Source organism: Triturus cristatus, chromosome 3_2 (assembly GCF_964204655.1).
Source record: "Triturus cristatus chromosome 3_2, aTriCri1.1, whole genome shotgun sequence".
Lineage (NCBI taxonomy): Eukaryota > Metazoa > Chordata > Amphibia > Caudata > Salamandridae > Triturus > Triturus cristatus.
In genome coordinates this window covers 188,641,677-188,656,742 of record NC_140584.1, presented here as the reverse complement: position 1 = coordinate 188,656,742, position 15,066 = coordinate 188,641,677, and positions in this window count along the sequence as shown.

Here is a 15,066-nt window from a genome sequence, read left to right as displayed (position 1 = left end):
TGGTGTTCAGTCTAGTTCATTAAAATACAAAGGTGAGGGCTTGGATAAAATAAATACAATAATTTTATCTAGGGCACCAAATGACCAAAATAGCTTGGTTAGCGGAAGTGACACCATGCGCCCTTTGACCACTGATACTAAAACATTCTTGCTCTTTGACTCAGCTTTAGCCACAGATTGCCTCCAGCTTGCATTTATTTATTTATTTATTTATTTATGGGTTTTGTATAGCGCCCGAATCACCCCATACGGGGTATCTCTGCGCTTTAGACTGCTGATTGGCCACTGAGGGAAACTGATTAGAAAAGATGCGTTTTCAGTAATTTCCGGAAGACCCCCAAATTGGCACATAGGCGAAGATGTAATGGGAGGAGATTCCAGTAACGGGGTGCCAGATATGAGAACGCTTTACCACCCATCCGGGATAGTTTTATGCGAGGGATTTGCAGATATGCAAGTTGGCTGGATCTCAGTAATCTAGTCGGAGTGTACCTGACCAGTTTCCGAGCAAAGTAGCCAGGACCCAAGTTGTGCAAGGATTTAAAAACCATGCAGCAGATTTTGAATCTGACCCTCTTTTTTATGGGGAGCCAATGGAGGTCGTGGAGTAAAGGAGCAGAGGGGGTCCTGGGAAGTGCGTTATTTACTAATCGGGCAGCGGTGTTCTGGACCACTTGCAGTTTGCATAGAGATTTTTCTTTTGCTGCAATTAACAGGGCATTGCAGTAGTCCAATCTACTGATAATCAATGACTGAACCAAAGATTTACGGGTAGATAAAGGAAGGAAGGGACAGACCTTACGCAACATGCGGAGGGTATGAAAGCAGGTGTTGGCGGTACTGTTAACATGTTCTTCTAAAGTAAGATCACTATCCAGGCGTACACCCAGATCTTTTACAACATCTTTGGGGGACGGGGCAGAGCCCAATTCCTCAGGCCACCAACTAGGGGACCATCTCAGTTTTGCCTCTCCAAACAGCATGATTTCTGATTTGTCAGAGTTTAACTGTAAATAATTTTCCCTCATCCACTGCGCAACTCCTTTCATGCCCTCGGAAAACAAGTCTCGGGTAAGCGGACTAGTTTTGTCGAAAGACATCAAAAGTTGCGTGTCATCGGCATAGGATATGGGGTCAAACCCAAGCCGTCTGAGGTATCCTGCCAAGGGGGCTACATAGACATTGAACAATGTAGGGCTCAAACAAGAGCCCTGAGGAACCCCCTTGCTGATCCTGGTGGTGGACGAGCTAAAAGGACCTAGATTGACAGTTTGCGTCCTGTTGGTCAGAAAATCAGTCAGCCAACCAAGCGCTTTACCTCTTACACCCATCTCCTCAAGTCTGGTGATGAGGACCTGATGAGAAATGGTGTCGATGTATTAAGGGGATCGCTTAGAATGGAAACTACAGAGTGTGATCAAGGCCCTTGCAGCTATATTTACTTTTGGTTATACTGTCTTTGTGCCCCCTGAAGAAGATCTAGCAAGAGAAGTGGTACTTATAGCAGAGGTCAAGGCTCGGGTATTAATTTTCACCCATGTCAAGTTTCAATTGACAGTCTTACATTAAATTTCCAGTGTTGATTATAGGATAGTCTAACCAGATCTTCCTTACAGAGATTCATTCTAGTATGACAAATTCTAGTGGACTGCCATTCCATAATGTGTGGAATAACTCCTAAATTTCCTCTCTTTACTTTTATGTGTGCCATTTGAGGATATTAACATCCCACACTAAAAGAAGCAATGAAAAAGGCAATGCATTTATAAATAGGAAATTTATTTTTTGGTTGCTAATAATTTTCGCCCTGTGTGGCAAATTTGCACAAAACGTTCCCAAAAAGTTGGAAGCCATGCCTGGGAAGGATGGGTGCAGGCAATGGACATCTTACTTTGCTTTAAAAAAAAAAATCACTGAAAAACCCAAAGGTTAAATTGACTAATAGTTAGGAATTGTAATAATAGCTTACTTTACATTAAAAAAACATAGAAATTCACTGAAGCAACCAAAGGCTAAATAGACATTATAGTGAGTGTAAAATGGCAGTTAAAACATAACATTTTAAACTAACAAAACCACTGAAATTCACCAGTTATGGCTATCTAAAGTACCTGCCAGGACCAGAAAAAAATGTATTCCCACCTGAGCTGGAGCAAAGTAATGGAGCTGGCTCCTGCCATCACACAGTATGGAGCTGGCTGGGACCTCGGGCCTCCCCAAGTAGAACCCAACAAAGGAGACTTTGTGGATGCCCTGGTGGGCACCTGGGCACCCACTGATAAAGTAATTTGGCTGCTCCTGCCAGAGAGACAACCGGGGCAATGGGAGGATCTCAAGCAGATATCATATTAAGGATGAAACCGGTGGGCACCGGGGCACCCACTGCTAAAAGACATAATCTTGGCTGCTACCAGCACTGTTAGACCTGGCATCATTGGCGTTGGTTTCCCCTGTATTTTTGCCTTTGCCTCCTGTGTTTTTGATGTGTGTTGGACTTCGTTTTTGCTGGTCCAGATGCTTTGGGCACTTTGCACTGCTGTTCAGTTCCAAAGTGAAAGTGCTTCCTCTATAAATTCTTGTTATGGATACGTGATTCCACAATTGGCATATTTGATTTACTAGTCAGTCCCTAGCACAGTGCACTGTGTGTTCCCAGGGCCTGTAAATCAAATGCTGCTAGTGGGCCTGCAGCACTGATTGTGCCACACATATAAGCAGCCGGTAAATGTAACTCAGACCTTCCACTGCAGTGTCTGTGCACTGTTTGGTACTGCCATGTCGACCTGGCAAGTGCACCCACCCACAAGGTGCACCCTTTAATGCCCTGTGTGGGTGTTTTTTTTAAATATATTTCTAAAACCTGGTGTTGGCCCTAAAAGGAGCAGAGGCACAACAAACAATGTTTTAATGTTGGGGGTCTTCAGAGATTGCATCAACCCCCTAGCAACATTAAAAAAACAGTAAGTCTCCTGGGTCATTGAAACCATGACCCCAGGCGAGCTCACCACATTGTTTTTAAAGTACTCTGAGCTGGAGCTGTATGCGTTTCAGCTGCAGTACAGGGATTTTTTGTGGTGAGCTCTATGGCTGCACTTTGTGACATGAAAAGTGTGCTGACACCTTGATACAGCCAATAGCCCCATTTTTTTGGTGTTCTGACTGTTTGACAAAGTCAGTAACTGTGCTTTACTTAAAATGACACCCTTTATACTGTACACATCACATAATCACCGTGCATGCCTGTGGGTGCTTAGGATAGGGCTTGTTGGGTTGGGTGCAGGGCTTAGCTGCAGGCCAGTCGTGCCCAACCCACTGCTTTAATGCCACACCACACACGCGGAAAGGCCATGCACCGCAGGAGGTTTGGCACAAGTGGAGGTTTGGGTGCAGGTCCTAGCTAGGCCTGGGCGAAAATTTTGTTCCGTTCGCGGAAATTGCGATAATTTGACATTTTCACGTTCCGTGGAGAGCGCGAAAATGTCAAAAATTCCGGTTTCCGCAGCTTGGTGATAATTTGTTTCTTGCTCGCGCTGTAAAATAATACATTCTCGCGCACGCGCGATCGCCTTACCTGAATCCCTGCGTTCGCCGACAAGTTTTCTTGATCCGGTCGCGTTCTCCATGAGATGTTGTATTGTTTTTAGCCATTTGCGCTGTCCCGCGACAGTTCGCGCCCGCAGTGACGTCATGCGTCGCACGATCACGTCTTTCTTCTCGCGATCATGCACCGCGAGACAACTCAAAACAAGATGGCCGCACCCGCAAGCAACCACATGGGTAAGTTGGCGACCCGCAACCATGCAGAAAATCTCGCGAACATGCCGGAAAAAAACTTCTGCATCTTCGCGATATTTCCACTTGTTTGCGATGATTTTTAAACATTTTCACGATAATTTGCAAAAGTTAATTTCGCAAATTCCGCCCACCCCTAGTCCTAGCAACAGGACAGGCCAAAATCAAAACATTTTTTGTGATACCCCAATCAGATTCCCCCAGGGTGGGAGAGGCATGAGGTGTCTCTGCATCATCATTTTAACAGGAAGGGGAGGGTACCCCTCTCCTTTTGCCATTTAATCGCCCAGGGGACACCATCTCCGTCATCCTGACTGGGGGCACTACCCAGCTGAGCGAACCAAGCAAAAAATCTAGGAATAATCCTGGATAGTGATCTATATCTGGATCTCCAGGTCAATCTTTCTGTGGCAACCTTTTTCTGGATTATTAGAACCTTGTGAAAGATGTTTCCTTTTATTTCTTCCCTTGTATTGAAACATGTAGCTTTAGCACTAATTTAATCCAGGATCGACTACTGCAATGATCTCTGTATTTATGCTAACAAGACAACACTAGCCAAGCTGCAAATTGTACAAAATGCAGTTGCAAGGCTAACTTTAGATATCCCCAAGCATCTATCAGTCTAGACTCTTTAACCCACTCTTGAGGCGGAAAGCCGGGAGTTGGCGGTACGATTAGTTTTACTTAAATACTGTTTTTTAAAACTGTTTAGTGTGATTTATTCCTATATGTTTTAAAAATATTGAACAAAGCCTACCTCTTTTACCTTCGCTTGGGGCAGAAGCCCTTTGCCTGTGACAGCGCACAACCGAGTTTAACGCTGTAGCGTTCTGTGTTTACTTCAGCGGCCGCCATCGCCGGCGTGCTCGCTGACCACGCCCCCTCGAGGCCACGCCCCCCTGAGGTAGATATGTGCATAGACAGGAAGCGCAGCGGACGAGCGCAGCGGGAGCGCCGTTTGCGCGCCGAAGGCGCGCCTAAGGCAAGCCCGTCTGCGCCCGTCCGCGCTCGACCGGGCCTAGGGCCAGAAGTTATGCCGGAACCTGCTTACAAAAAAATTAGTTACTCCCGCCGAGCCCTCCTGAGTCTCAGACCCACCAACAATACTTTGTGCACGTATGTTCATGAAGGTGACGGACCCTTCACTAGCTGCACACTCTGTCATCCAGTCCGGCTTCAACACACCGATTCTCCCACCCCACACCCTGACCTCAAACTAGCCGTACTGAATTGTAGGTCGCTCCCCAAGCATGCTCTATTCATCAATCACTTACTTGTAGACCACGACCTCGATGCTCTGTTTCTCACAGAAACGTGGCTCACTGCTCACTCGGACGTAGTCATAGCCTTACCCCCAGGCTTCCTCATTCAGTCCCAACCACGTCCCTCCGGCAGAGGAGGTGGATTAGCTATCCTCCATCGGGACCACTTTTCCTGCAGAATTAATGACGCCCATATCTTAGATTCAGAAAGCTGCCATTTTACCCTCCAGCTGGCACCGACAAGCTCGCTGTCTGGCCTCCTAGTATATCGCCCCCCTGGCCATTTTGGCCCCTTTGCTAGTGCTCTCTTAGAATCAATATCTTCACTAGCCTATTCTACCTCCAATTTTACTATACTTGGAGACCTGAATATTCATTTCGACGACCCCCTAGATATAGGGGCCGCCGATCTGACTCTAGACCTGGCAGCCTACGGCCTCCAATTGACTAACTCTGGAGCCACCCACACCAAAGGTCACCTGTTAGACCCAGTCTTCACCAATGTCCACACCCTCCAATCCAAAGTGTCTCTTCCCCTCCCTTGGACAGACCATTTCTTGGTCCCTCTCTTCTTACCAGGAGTATTTAGGAAGCCCCACAAGCCTGCCACCCTTATCCGGGACAGGGCCTGGTCCAGGCTCTCCACAGAGGACTGGGCCAGAACTCTCAACTCGATGACCCTTACTCCGTCAGAGGACCCTATCACAGCGGACAGAAATTTCAGAGAGTGGATTTCCACTTCCCTGGATTCGATCCTCCCCATTAAAACTCGTGAGGACAAAAACGGAAAGACAGGATCAGCCCCCTGGTTCAGCCAGGAGCTTAGAATCCTCCGCAAAGAATGCAAAAAAGCGGAGCGACTGTGGAGAAAGGACTGGCTCCACTCCAGTAAAGACGCCTACTGTAAGTCAGTGAGAACCTACAAATCCACCCTGAAACTCACTAAAGCCTCATATTACGATGCTAGAATAAAAAATGCCACTAATTCGGCGAGAGAGTCGTACCTTATCGCCAAAGAGCTTCTGAAAATACCAACACCCCCCTCCTCCAACAGCTCCCCTCTGGGCAGAAGCGATGAACTGGCAACCTACTTCGACTCCAAAATCTCCTGCATCTTGGCCTCTCTCCCACCCCCCAGTCAGCCAACCCATAGCAACACCGATGTGTCTATTACCCACACTGAAAACATCTCTCACCCACAGCTAACTGCGTTTAGGGCTGTATCCCTGGACGAAGTGGGAAAAACTCCCTTCGATCCCGCCCCCATGAGATTCCTGAAAACAGTTGCCCCGGTCATCGTAGCCCCTATTACGGAGCTGATCAATATCTCGCTGTCCCAAGGCTCTGTCCCTCCAAGCTGGAAGGGTGCAGTAGTCAGGCCCTCCTTAAAAAACCTCAACTGGACCCCTCCGATCTGGCAAATTACAGGCCGATCTCGCTCCTCCCGGGCATTAGCAAAATTGCCGAAAAACTGGTCAATGCCCAACTGTCCCTGTTTCTCGAATCCAACAACCTTCTGCGTCAATCCCAAACAGGGTTTCGCCCTGGCCACGGCACGGACACTGCCCTCCTCACAGTCATCGAGGAGGCAAGGTGCATCTTAGATTCAGGAGGGTCAGTGGCAGTGATCCTCCTGGACCTTAGTGCAGCCTTTGACACGGTGAACCACCGTGTCTTGCTCCATCGGTTGGCCAGGGCAGGTCTTGGGGGTTCCGCGTTTGCCTGGATAGAGTCCTTTTTATTGGGCCGCTCGTTCCAGGTCTGGGACGGTAATTCCCGCTCAGCCTCATTCCCTCTCTCTAGCGGAGTCCCCCAAGGGTCTTCGCTAAGTCCCACTCTGTTTAACGCCTATATGGCCCCCCTGGAGGATGTAGTAGCCCCATTCGGTATCAAGATAGTGAGTTATGCGGACGACACGCAATTGGTCGTCTCTCTCTCACATCTTGACCACAGCCCAGACAATCTGTTGAACTGCCTCCAGGAAATCCACCACTGGATGTGCGATTCATCACTCAAGCTCAATGGATCCAAAACGGAGGTCATGCTCATGGGCAAGAAATGGGCTACTATTCCTTCATCGGTCTGGCCTGACGTTTTTGGCGAGGCGCCCACCCCGAAGAAGGAAATTAAGACCTTGGGAGTCTGGCTTGAACCTGATCTATCCATGAAGACCCAGGCAGCCAAAACAGCAGGCACTTGCTTCGGACTCATGCGCTCTATCCGAAAGATCCTCCCGCTACTCCCTCCCCTATCAAGGAAACTCCTTGTCCAAGGCCTGATCCTTGCTCGCCTCGACTATAGCAACGCCGTTTATCTAGGAGCCCCCGAATCCACTCTGGCAAAACTCCAGCGCGCTCAAAATGCAGCCGCCCGGCTCCTAATGAATCTTCCCACCAGAGCCTCTGCCAGACCAGCACTCAAGGCCCTACACTGGCTCCCGATCCGTCAGAGGATTGAATTTAAGGCCATGTGTACCACCCACAAACTCCTCAACGGCCAAGGCCCTTCGATCCTGAGAGACATGGTCACTCCCTATAAGGCTCCCAGACTCCTGCGCTCTGACAATGAGCGTCTGGCCAACGTTCCGAGATTCAGGAAGGTGCGCACTGGTGGTCGACGCTTCGCAGTAAAGGCGTCCTCTGGATGGAACTTACTTCCACGCCGCTTGCGTCTGGAACCCTGCCACCTTCGGTTCCGCAAAGAACTGAAAACCTTCCTCTTCCCCAAATAGTACCTCCTCTCCCCCCCGATCATTACTAGTCTTTTACAGCGCGGGGATGCCTCCGGGTCACCAGGCGCTTTACAAATCGTTAAATAAATAAATAAAGAGGATTGCTTGAATTTTCCTCTACAGAGGCGTCACTTTTAAAGCTGGGGCATTGCTCATAAAGCACTGTGCAGATTCAGTAAATTTGAGGTTTTGCTACTGCTTAAACACTTTTTATAATTACTAAACCGAATGAATGATTCAGAAAAATGTTTTCTGAATCACTAAATGGGATAAGTAAACATTAAGGAAATGCTAATTGGAAGGGGCAAATTTAAGGCATTCCTTCCAAATATCAATTCCTCTCTCTCTTCTACCTCACTGATTGCTTTCCTTCTACCTTCCTCCTCCCTCCCTTTCTTTTTCTCTGACTCTTGAAGCCTTCCTGTGCCTGCTGCAGTTAACCTCTGGGAGCTGGGGAAAGTGATTGAGCCACTGTGACACTGGCTATTCTCAACAACTTGCCTCCAAGGGCTCCTGCCAACTGGGGAAATGTACGGTGGAATGGAAGGCCTCTCCGCCCCTGCTTTCACCCTCGCTTCTGCCTCTGGAAGCAGGTACAGTGAGGTCAGAACTCAACTGTAATAACATTAGTGTCAAGTAACTATGTCATTTCTTTATTAGAGGTGACTAGATGCGTCACAAATCATTTGCAATATGGAAATTGAAGTCATGCTTTTTATGCATGGATTGTAGGCTCCTATGTAATATAAGAGAGTTATTGAAATGTGTTATAGCTGGGATTCCAAACCATGGTTGGTAATCAATAAAGTATAAGCAATGGCCCTCTTCTGGCACAATCCTTCGGTAGCTTATTCGGCCAATCTTGTCTTTGCTTAAAAAAATGTGTACATTTTTGACAGCTAAGTGAATTCCAGATGCAAGGTGTGAGAGTGCACTGGCAACTAAATCAATGGGATTGACGTGCACTATCTCATAACTCTGGAAGCCAAAAATAAACTGTATAATTAAATTCATAAAACGAGTTTCCATGATTGTTGGAATTAAAGTTTTAATGCTGACTCCACCTGGCCCTACCAAATTGCTGATGCGAAAGAGGACATCCCCACCTTGAAACACTGTGCATCTGTTTGGGAATTCTTGCAACTGCACGTTAGTTGATTAATCGCAGCTAAAATGAATGATGCTCATTAATGTGGGATGTATAGAGGTGTGTTCAAGTATTATAGGTGGCTAATTCTACTCTGTTCCTCTGTGCGTAATAGTCTTTTCCTCTTCAACGTCGTTACGGGGGAATTATTTAATTCATACTCTCTCAATTAAGGACAGAGCATTTTTATGAATAGTACTTCATATAAACTAAATAACATTCAGTTGGACTAATAGATAGATTTCAATAATGGTCTTAAAGTTTTGGAGATAAAAGTAGTGAAAAACAAAAGTAACAAACACGATAATACAATAAAGAACAGAAGTAGAAAATTAAACTACAGAAGAGTGTATTATCCAAAAAAGTCATAGCATTCATGAAAATAAATGAAAGGATTACATTTAGGTTTAAGGGATGAGTAAGCTGAGAGTAATGGAATGTTTAGGTGATGGTTTAATTACTGATGAAAAAAGAAGGGTTAAAACAATGGTGGCAAAAGAAATTGGGAGCGGATTTCAATTCCCATAAATGTCTGGGACAGCATGATGTAAGGGAAAAAGGTTAGAGGTAGGCATAAGTATGAAGTGGCAGTTAGGAGTTAATATAAGGCTTGGGGCCTCATTTATGGCATTTTGTCGTAGAGCAGCGCAGAAAAGCACCTTGCTGCTCTGCCCTGTACCAAATTGAAAAAGGAAGAATGCGCTGTATTTTAGCAAAATAGTACATTCCCGTCCTTTCTGCCTGCGCTTACGTTGTTTTGGCAGCCTAGCACCAACGTAGGCCAACCTTGCACTATGATGCAAGGGTGCCTCTGTTGTAGGCAGGATTGTTTTTGCGCAGGAAGGGGCACCAAAACAATCCAAAGGGGCGTTTTCTCTTTCAATGTGTGTTGCAGAATGCAGCACACATGGAAAGAGGAAAAAAACAGGAGAAATAAACATATTTCCCCTCGTTGCACCTCACCTCAGGAGGCCTATGGATTTGGCAGTTCCCCATGTTTACATGCTCTTGTAAATCTAGGAAAGTGTCAAATTCTATGGGTGTTGTGTGAGAAAACCCACCACAATGCCCATGGAACAACTCCCGGGTACCGATTTGCGCTGTGTCACCTTACTAATGATTTATGAGGCCACTCAAAGCAATGAGTCACTCATGCACCACTTTACGTGGCGCAACAATGACGCACAGCTCTGATAAATAATCCCCTTAGTGTATGTCCGTGTGCAATTTATAAATGTAGTTATGAAAATGTTGCCTTTTTGTACATCTTTGCATCTCCATGTATACAAATTAGCCATGAATTTTTATCCCTCTTTTTTCACTACCTCTACTAAATCTAGTTTTTGTATTCTGTTTTTTTGCATAGTTATTTATATTGAAACACTTGCCACTAACAACACACAATAATTAGAGGCAGCAATGCAAGACCACAGTAAGACTGCTTTTTAAGTAGATTGACGGAACATAGCTAATGTCCAATTATGTGACATAATTGTGCAGAGCATGTGGTTGTGTCACTTCATTCTTCTGCATAAACCCTGCATCTGCACCAGAATCTCAATGGCATGCCACCTAATGTCCAGGTGCCCTTTTGAGGAAGGGTAATTATCTGAGAATGTATTGTTATTTTCCATGCTCCCAAGATGGTTGCAATGTTCTAGACAGAGGGGCATATATATCAATGTGTCACCCAATGTAGTACAGCAAGACACTTTGCTGTGCTGAGTTGCATGACAGGGACAGGGCAGTAATGGATCATATTTAACATTGTATGGCACATTACCTCTAATTGCTCCAACTCACCTGGGGAAATGCCTAATGGAATTCATGGGCAATCCAGCCCTGATCACCACTAGGCTTACTTAGGTCAAGGTGCAAGTTTCTTCGTGGCCCAAAGCATCCATTTTAGTGGCAGGACCACTGATGATTTCATAGTCCAATTGTACTGCAGTGTGACTCCATGAATCTGGAGTAAGTCAAAGCAGCACACATTTCTGCTTTGCCTTACTCTGCCCCAGGAAGGCTTTCCATGGGTGTTTTGTGAGGGTTCCCACAAGACTCCATGTTTTTTTTATGCATTCCCAGATTTACCAGAACTGGTTGACCTTGAAATAGGCCAAAAAGGCATTCGCCTTCCCACGGGAGGTGTAATGAAGAGAAATATCTTTATTTCTACTAGTTACTTTTTCTTTCTATGTGTGCTGCTGAATGCAGCACACATATAAGGAGGAATATGCTTCTTAGGATTGTTTTTGTGCAGGAATGTGTACCGTCCTGCACCAAAACAATCATGCAGGCAATACAGGCACCCTTGCACCATGGTGAAAGGGTGCCTGCATTAGTGCTAGGCTGCCAGAAGGGCGAAAGCACAGGGGAAAAGGCAGGAATGTGCTGTATTGCCCTTTCCTTGTCACTCACTGCAGCGCTGCAAGGCTTGCATGTCTTGCAGTAGGTTGTATATATGAATACTGACTACAGAAATGCCTTGCTATATGAATATTTTAGTAAAAATATTTACTAACAAAAAATATATGGAGGATGTTTACATATTTTAGTAGGTTTGGCTTTACCATTCTTAACTCCACATCTATGTCCTTTGAAAATACACATATCAGTTTCTCTTTGCAGACTCTGTCTTCCTCGCTTTATCCTCTGCTCTACACCCCTTTCAACTCTCTGATTCTGCTGTGCCCGCCTGACCTCCCTTTCATTTTAGGAGGTCTGCTTACCCTAGTTTGCTCTACTTTGCCTCTTTGCAGCCTCTGTCTTCCTCAGTTTTTTTCCCACCTGCTCTCTCCGGCCCCTTGACTTGCTACTTACAGGCCCCTGCAGGCTTCCTGGGTTTGCCTTTCAGCCTAACAGCTTTGTATTTCGTGACTAAAAATTAAAGTGCTTGTTTAGAGCTAAAGGTCATTGTGTTAAACCGTGCTTCTGTTTATTTCCAAAAGTGACATTGTAAAAGCTCGTGATTTTTGTGTCGAAATTCTGCCTGCCTTAGCAAAACTTTAATGTTTGAAAACCCTGTCTGGACTAGAAAGCTGGCCACACCCCTTTTCCAGGTGCACCCTTTGGCCTGTTGCTGCACAATCATTTGGCTGACCTTGCAGTTAAACCTAATAGGCTGAGAAAGGGTCAGATGACCTCCACAGCAGCTTTTACAAGCCCTCCACCAGGGTGTGCCCACCCCTCCACTGGATTTACCCCTTTGGGTTCACGACCGCCTCCTTCAGTCTGAGCTTGTGACCCCTTGAGAGACAGACATATCAGCAGGCAAGAGGAGTGACTTTACTCCTTCTCTTAATCTGACCATAATCCATATATTACTGTTTTGAAATACAACATAGTATCATACCTGTTAATCTGTGATTTCCAGTACACTCTGTGGTCCATTTGAACTCTGGACCTGTTTGATTTACATTGTCTTGTCTCATAACAAAAAACATTTTGTCTTGTGTGCTAAAGCCTGGAAAAGCCCCTTTCTTTCCTTTTTTGCAGCCCCTGTCCTCTTCTCTATGGCCTCCACTCTTCTCCCCTTTTTCCTCTCTGATCCGGCTCTGCCCCCCTGGCCCCTCTCCGTTTTAGGCGTTCCCACCACCCTTGTTTGCTCTGCTGTCGCTCTTTTCAGCCTCTGTCTTCCTCCATTTTTTCAAACCTGCTCCCTCTGGCGCTTGACTCTCCACTCAAGGGACCCTGATAGCTCCCTGGCCCTGTCTTTCAGCCCAACAGCTCAGTTTTCCTTGCCTAAAATCAAAGTGCTGGTTTAGAGCCACAGGTTAGCATTTTTTTATAATAAACTGTGCTTCTGTTTACTTCTAAAAGTGACATTGTAATTTTTTTTAATTTTTGTGCAATTCTGCCCACCATTAACAAAACTTGACTGCTAAAAAACACAGTAGTCAGTTTACCTCCTCTCAATTTCCCTCTTCCTGCCTCCTCTCCCAGACAAAGTTTATGGATTAGAAAGCTGACTACACCTCTACTCTGGGTGCACTCTGCGGGCTGTTGCTGGGCTACCACTTGGTTGGGCTTGCTAAGAGTCTTGCTAAGAGTCTAAAAGGGTGAGAAAGGGTCAGGGGACATCCACAGCAGCCATTACAAGCCTTCCCCCCAGGGTGCCTTATCACAGGCATTAAGTCTAAGGGAGGAGAGGAAAATGGCATCTCCTGTTTCAGCCAAATCTTACCATTTAGGGCTGAGGGCCAGGTATTCTGCCCATTTCACATTCTACTAGCACAGTCCAAGACACAGACACATACAATCAATCACACTATTGCACAAAAAATGCACACCGCGTTCTACTAACAAACAAGTTTAATTCACCATTCACTCTCTCATTAAACTCTACCCAGATCTATAACACGCTCCTACATACCCTTGTATCCCAAGACCCTCACACTCCTACACAAACCACAACTCTGTACTACAACACAACGAGATACACATATTTCTTTCATTCCAGTCAAAACAAAAACTCACACAATTAATCACACTAACCCCCGCCTTTCCAAACAAAACCATTTCAATACCCTCTGCCTTTTCCTTGCATTACTCTTGCCACCCCTCTGAACCCTTTCTTCAACCATCTGTCATACTGCAATACCACACAGTCATTCTCTTCTTTTCCAACACAACCAATGACAAAACTCTGTCAACACTCTTCTCCACCAATAAAGCACATTCATCTCACTACACAGCCTACAACCATCTCTCAAAACAATTATTTTCCTACTCTTGCCCTACACGGAAATACTACTCTCATAGATAATCTCACCCCCTTCTCCTCCAACATACCCAACTCACCAGTTCTCATTATCAAAGGCTACACCTCAAGTGACTATCAACATACCAGATATTACTATCCCACAAAAACAAAACCACACACACACATGCACAATTTACCTGAACAAAATCTTACTCGTTCAAAACCTCCCTCTCATCCCAACAAATCTACACACATCCACTCTTCTCTGAATATCAGCAATAATAACATTCATTCACATTCATCTCTACCTTGTACTCACCAAGCAACAAAGACACAAGTTGCTCAATATACAAAAGACCACACTCACTCGCACCTCTATCATCCATTGTTCAATTCAGAGCCATACCACATGACCCTCATGCCCCACCACTGCCCCTCACCCATACAACTTCCACCTTCAACATACTCAAAATAAATCAACTCCACAACACTCTTCATAAACTCACTTTCCCTTGTCAATCCCAAAACAAACCCACCTTTCACATACAAATCCACAGCCCTCCCTACCCCTCAATTTCAAGTGCAATCACCACCACCTACACAACCAGACTCATAAAGATATCTTCTAAGCCTTTTGGAGGAAGATATTGATAAACAAACATAATATTTTCTCTGCCCTCCAGCATCAAACACCACCAACTGTTTCAGGGATTCTGCTAAGGAACAGAACTATGCTTGGAACCATAGAACATCAGTATGTAGGGACTGAGTCACCATACCAGCTCAGTATCTATAAGTCTCAGTCTTACTGGCTATAGTGCCTCACTTGCCCTCCTAACCTTACCAGAGAAACAAGTAAATTGGCACCCACCAACACAGCCCTCTCAACCCTCTCAGGGATAGTGGTGACAGGACACATCCTTTTGCTCTCTCACTTGTACTTGTCCACAAAAAGATAATCAGGATACACAAAGAAGTTTAGAATATTTATTTAAACTATTGTGCTCTGAAATACAGTATACGCACCACAATTAGAAAACAAATGCTTTCTAAAAGTACTGTTAGCATGGTTAATAAACCGTATACCATGAAAAGCCATTTGATTGTATAGGGCACAGTAGCCTAAAAACCCCTCCCCAGCTACTGAAGCTAAATTAATTTATATAAAAGATCTCTGGGATTAGTGGAGGACCCCGTATCTTACAGAGATGGACGTTCTACATCTCAGCAGATGCTGTGCTCATGCCTCAGGATCTCTCGTTCCATGTTTGAGTTTTTAGCTCCTGTGCTCATCTATATGACAAGACGTATGTGCACATAAACAACAGCTGCATTTTTGTGTTATGTCTAGGTGCTAGCAATGCAATATTCCCAGATACATTGATACATTTTTAGATACAATCCCTAAACTTTTCACAATATACTATAT